Source organism: Sciurus vulgaris, assembly GCF_902686455.1.
Source record: "Sciurus vulgaris genome assembly, chromosome: 7".
In the NCBI taxonomy this organism is placed as follows: Eukaryota; Metazoa; Chordata; class Mammalia; order Rodentia; family Sciuridae; genus Sciurus; species Sciurus vulgaris.
In genome coordinates, this window is record NC_136467.1 from 118,462,831 (window position 1) to 118,468,830 (window position 6,000).

Genomic DNA, 6,000 nt, shown 5'->3' on the forward strand with positions numbered 1-6,000 from the left:
GTTCAGTCCCTGCCTGGGTAATTTTCTAAAGATAGAAGGCTTTGACCAGGGGATCAGTGAGTTGAAAATCATGGGAGACAGAGAGTCAACCAAAAAGACATTTCTATCAGGGGTCCACTTCAGGGCCTAATGACTTTTCAAACCTCTTTACAAGATTTACAGTGGTTGGATTTGTGCTTAACCAAAACTCTGAATTGCTCTGTTCTGTATTTAAGCTTCCAGAGGATGGATTTGTCCCTGAGAAGATTTGGAGAAAGTCCAAAATCTTATTGTCTTTGCAATAACCTGGGTCTCAGAATTCAGAGAGAATGCCAAATAAGGATCACCCTACCATGGGTCCAAAGAAAGAAAAATGCTTCCACCATGGAAGAAAAATGAGTTCAGCTGACAAATTTGTAGTCAGAGCAAATACAGGGTAGTGATGAATCTCCTAAGTGTAAAGGGCTCCTCCTCAGAATCACTCTGAGAATTTTATAAAGATTCCTGAACTCCACCCTGGAGATTCAAGGAGCCATGGAGGGTCTTGGGATCTTGTTCATTTTTTAGAAAAATTAAAGTGCCAAAGTGATTCTGGTTATTGGTAGCTCTAGAAATAGCTCAGAAAGTGGGTGGCTTAGGTCCACTGGCCCCTGCTTTAGGCCTGATTCATCGAGTATCAGCTTTTCTACTTTATCTCCCTTGGTGGAGCTCTGATCCATGTCTCTCCAAAATTATGTAAGAAATCTTTAGGAGAGTCTTCAGAGGCACCTGGAGATGCTTATCACTTCAAAGGCAGTGATTTGGATGTGCCCAAGATGATACTCTATGACAATGAGGGCCACTGTCATCATCACATGTATTCTCAGCATTCAAGTCCTACACAATGAAACCTTCATCTCCCATCACTCCCCACAAGGCCCTCAGGTATGTCCAGCATACCTGGAACCTTTCTCCCTCCCCAGTCAACAACGAGCTCAGCTTCACTAATAGAGATAGTATGATCTGGAGGCTGAGAAGTGGCTTTGGAACAAAGACAGACTGGAATTCTGGCATGGTTGTGAGCCAACTTGCACTACGCAGGTCAATGCCCTAGGGATGGCAAAGCAATGAGACAGAAGGGGGTTTGGTCATTGCCCAGTGGCATGCTCAAGTGATGCCTAGAGGGAAAACATAAATTCCTGTTTCATTCTGTCCATTTTATTTTGCCACTATTCAGAAATATGTAACCACATCCTATCAACTAATGAGACAACCTGTATAATACAGGTGACAAACAATTGCAACAGAGGAAGCATCTGGTGCTGGAAGAACATACCCAAGGGAACCTAATCAGACTCGGGGAGCAAGGTGTGAGAGGCTCCCTGGAGGAGGAGGTATTTCCACCTAGAATGTGAGATGAGTGGCACTTAGCCAGGTAAGGACATGAGGAAAAGGGCAGCAAAGGTACACAAGCAGGAAATGACAGGAGGTGCTTGGGAAATCGTAGCATAGAATTACAGAGTGGAGTGTGAATGGGCAGGCAGGAGAAGTGAGGCTGTGGCTTAGGAGGGGGGTTTGAGGTGAGGTGACAGGATGAATGCTCCTATCAGAGGACCCCTGTCTGTGTCACCCCTCACCATGGAACTCCCACCATGGAATTCCCACCATGAAACCCCTTCCCACAGGATCTCCCACCATGGAACCTTCATATGGAATCCCCACGATGGAATTCCATCTTGGGAATCCCACCATGAAACTCCTTAACACAGGGTTCCCAACTAAGGAACCCTCACTCTGGAACCTTCTATGTTCTTAGCAGTTCCTGGGGAACAACAGACTGAAAGTCAAAGGTAAGTGCCATATGTTTTTCCCCTACTCTTGGCTTCCTAATGGAAACCTCAGATTCACAGAGGGGTTCAACCTAACATTTTTACAAACTGGATCTCTTTTGAGGCAGTCAGGAATCTCCAATGACTCCTCCAAACAAACTGGGGGGGGCCTGGGAGTGTAGCTAAGTGATAGAGCACTCAGAGGTAGGTCTGAGGCCCTGGGTTAGAGTCCCAGCACCATAAAAAAACAGGTCAAACCAAAACAATAACAACACACAGACTGCTATAAAATATTGATTGACTGACAGGCCTCTCAATAACACCTCAAAGCAGCAATAATGACTGAGTAAATTTAACCCAAGCTTATTAAGGAAATGAGAGGAAGAGGTTTATTTGCTTCAAGCACTGGAGAATCATAGGAGTCAGAGTAGAAGGCAGGAGCAGAAGCCATCCTGTGTTCCAGGATATGGATACAATGTCAACCATCTCAGATGAATAGTATCTTTACCATTCTAAAACCCATGGAGCTACCCATTCTCCACAGGCATCCCCACTCTCTGGGTTAGTAAGAGCTTCTTTTCCTCCCTCTCCTTCTCCCCAGGCCTTTGCTCGCCCACTGAGTTTGGACCTTGCTGGCCTTATACTCTCTTCACTGTCCCTGTTGACTAAGGGTCCATAGTGAGCCAGGCACTGCTGGGCAACCTCCATCAGCTGACCTTATCCTGGTATCCCTCCATGAGGTATTATCCCTGTTTACCAATACAGAAACAGAGGGACAAGTGTCTTCCCTGACAAAATACAAATTAGAAGCTATTTGTTCGCCTACTTTCACAGACCAATGGGTTCTCACAAAGTGATTTCCCATTGGATCACCATTTCAACCAAGAAACAGAACTCGGTAACTGGCCCCCTCCTCTAAATCACTCACCCTCCATCTCCATCTCATCATCTTCTGATTCCAAATTTATGTCTTCTCCCCTACTCAATCTCACTTGCCCAAACCTCCCTCTTTACAGAAAAGGAAATAATAAAGAGGATGAGCAACTCTCCTGTGACTGCATGGGTAATGTCAGAGCTGGAACTTGAACTCATCCATTCAAAGCCCTCTGTACCTTGACTGACTTTCTCCTCTCAGTTACCTAAGTCCTGTCATCTTCCAAGGCCAATTAAATACCACACTTCTCCATGGAGTCTTCTGGACCATTCCTGCCTCGCTGACGTCTTCCTCTGCCAACTAAGTTCCCGCCCTCTCTGTTCCATTGGTAGTATACTCAGCAGTACTTTCTGGCATTCTTTATCATTTCATTCTTGTTTCATTCTCTCTGATTTTGAAAGCTTTTTTGGAATTCAGGGACCACAACTTGCCTTCACAGGACTTTGAAGGGGGTCTGCACACAGGAGGAGGCAAAAGAGTAAGTTCCTGGGCTCTGGAGTCAGACTCCCTGGCTTCAAAGCATGGCCCTGCCAGTTGCTTGCTGTGTGACATCAAACTATGTAATTTCTGTCCGAGTGCCTTCTAGAAGGGGTGTTGGGGAAACCCAAGTACATACTAACCTTCAAGTGGGTAGCACTGTACCCTGGTACACACCAGTCACTCTGCAGAGGCCAGTTATTATTAGGAGCTCAACAAGTATTTCTTGTTGATGGTGAATGAGTCAATTGATCCTCAAAGGTTGGAAAAAAATTGTTTTAAAGAGTGAACTCTGTCAGAGAGAGAGAGAATCTTCTTTCCATAAAAAATAAGTTTAGAAAAAGCAACACACAAGTTGGAAGGAGGCCAACTGTTGGGTAGGAATCGACTCATTTCCCCTACATCATGACTGCCTGGCAACAGGCTGTGATAATGGCTCCCCAGTGTGCAGAGACTGAAATGACTAAGAGCTGAGCAGGCCAGGACAGAGAAGTCTGTTAACTCACCCAGAAGGGACCAGTTAGCCTCAGTAGCAGCTAATGCTGTTAGGATGAAAGACGGATCTGTTTGGGCCCCAAATCCTAGAGTGCAAGACTCCTGAAGGTCAACAGTTGGGGAGAAATGCAAGAGCTAAAGCAGAGTTGCTAGGGAGGTAGCTGAGCAGTCGATTCTGTAAAGAGTTGGGAATAAACTGCTCAGGGCATGTGTGCAGATATTTTAGCAATACAGCAAGGATTTTAAATGGTCAAAGCTTGCTTTCCCTCAATTTTATTTCTATTCATAATCGTGGAACAGCTTCCTCTGAAGCCTATACTCCCTATTGCTTTATGTGCATTGTCAACTTGCAAAAAGAGTCTTCTCCAAATACTTTCAGATGGTTTCAGGGAGTTTGGGGATGGGATTTACATACAGATTATCTTTGTTGCAGGCCTGGGTTTTGTCTGAGCATCTGTCCTGCAAGCCACAGGAGGCCTTTCTCTGAACATCAGAGCTAAGCACAATAGAACTGGGAGGTGAAGTAAGTGGGTGGGAAACAGTCACAAGCTGAGATCTTGGAAGTTAAAGGGAGCTAAGAAGACATGGAGGAGGGAAATGGGGAAGCTTCAGATAATGGGGTTGGGCAGAATTGACTAGGAGAAACAGCAGAGGCTGTGGGGCTCTCTTGGAATGCAAAATCGGTGGAGTTGGGGTGGGGCAAGATACATAAAGGTAAAGCTCAAACCACCAGCAGCTGAGGGAGAAGCAGTTCTGACCACCAGACCAAGAGCACGTGGGGCTGGGTGGGACCACCAATAATACCTTCCAGGCAAGTGAAAAAGATAATACCACAGTATAAAGGACTGAACTACTACCAGAAATATTTATTACCATAGCAATTCCCAGGAATTATAGAACTTTTTCAGCTTTCCCTCTCTGGGCCTCAGTTTCCCTGTATTTAAATGTGAAGAGTTATAGTGTGCTCTAACCTGAGTTAGTGACTCTCCTCTGCTCCTTCAAACCTCTGTGTTGTTATTGTCTACTTACAAGTTTGTGTCCCCACTTAGAGCTTGAACAACTCATGGTTAGAACTGCATTTTATTCATCTGCATTTGTTATGGTTTGGATATAAGGTGTCCCCTAAAAGCTTCTATGTTGATGCAAGACTATTCAGGGGGCTGGAGTTGTGCCTCAGTGGGAGAGCACTTGCCTCACATATGTGAGGCCATAGGTTTGATACTCAGCACCACATATAAATAAATAGAATAAAAGATCCATTGACAACTAAAAAAATTTTTTTAAAAGAATATTCAGAATATTGGATTATGGGAACTATAATCTAACCAGTCCACCCTAGTTTGCATGAACTAACTGGGTGGTAACTGTAGAGAGGTGGAGCATGGCTGCAGAAGGTAAGTCACTTCCCAGGTTCATCCCCAGTGGCCCTTTTACCTCTCTCTCTTCTTCCTGGCCACCATGAAAGAGAAGCACTCCTTCACCAAGCCCTTGTGCCATGATGCTTTGTCTCATCTCAGGCCCAGAGCAATGGAGTTAGCTGACCATGAACTAAACCTCTGAAGCCACGAACCAAAATCAACTTTACCTCCTCTAAATTCTTGTCAGTTATTTTGGTCACAGTGATGAAAAGCTGTCTAACACAATCTCCAAAGCCTGAACCAAGGTATACAACAGGTGTTCAACATCTGCTGACCGAATGATCTACTCTCTAAAGTCCTTGAAGGATAGAATCATAAAATTAGTGAATTGGTTGCTCTGTGGATCTGACTTCCAGAGAGCCAGCAGAAAGGGTGAGTTGAACCTCCTCCCAAGAAGTGGTCCTGATGGCCACTCTGGCTGAAGCCTTGTGGTCCTCTCTCCCTTCCTTCCTCTTGACTCCTTGATTATCCTTCCTTGGACTTGTTCTCCTTGGACTGTGACAGTCCAAGCACTGTTTTGCTTGAGCTCTATAGGGGAGTTCACATGTGAAATACCAATTAAGCCTCTAGCTTACCCCCTTTGCTAAGGTCTTGCATAGGTCTCAGCTTAGATTCTCTTAGAAGATGATCCTGAGATAAAGATTCAAATGCAAGGGGTCTCCCAGGGAAGCAATTCCAGGGAACACTGGGAAAGTGAAATAAGAACAGGAAACGAGGTGATAAAGGATGCACTATGGAGCAGATAATGCTGTGAGCAATGAGGCTTGTCCTGCTGAAGCCCCCTGGGAGACGAGAACACACCTAAGCATGATCTCCATGAAAGCAAGCAAGGTGGGGTGTTTACCCACCAATTCCCCATCCAAAATTAGTTGAAGGCTATTTAGGGTGG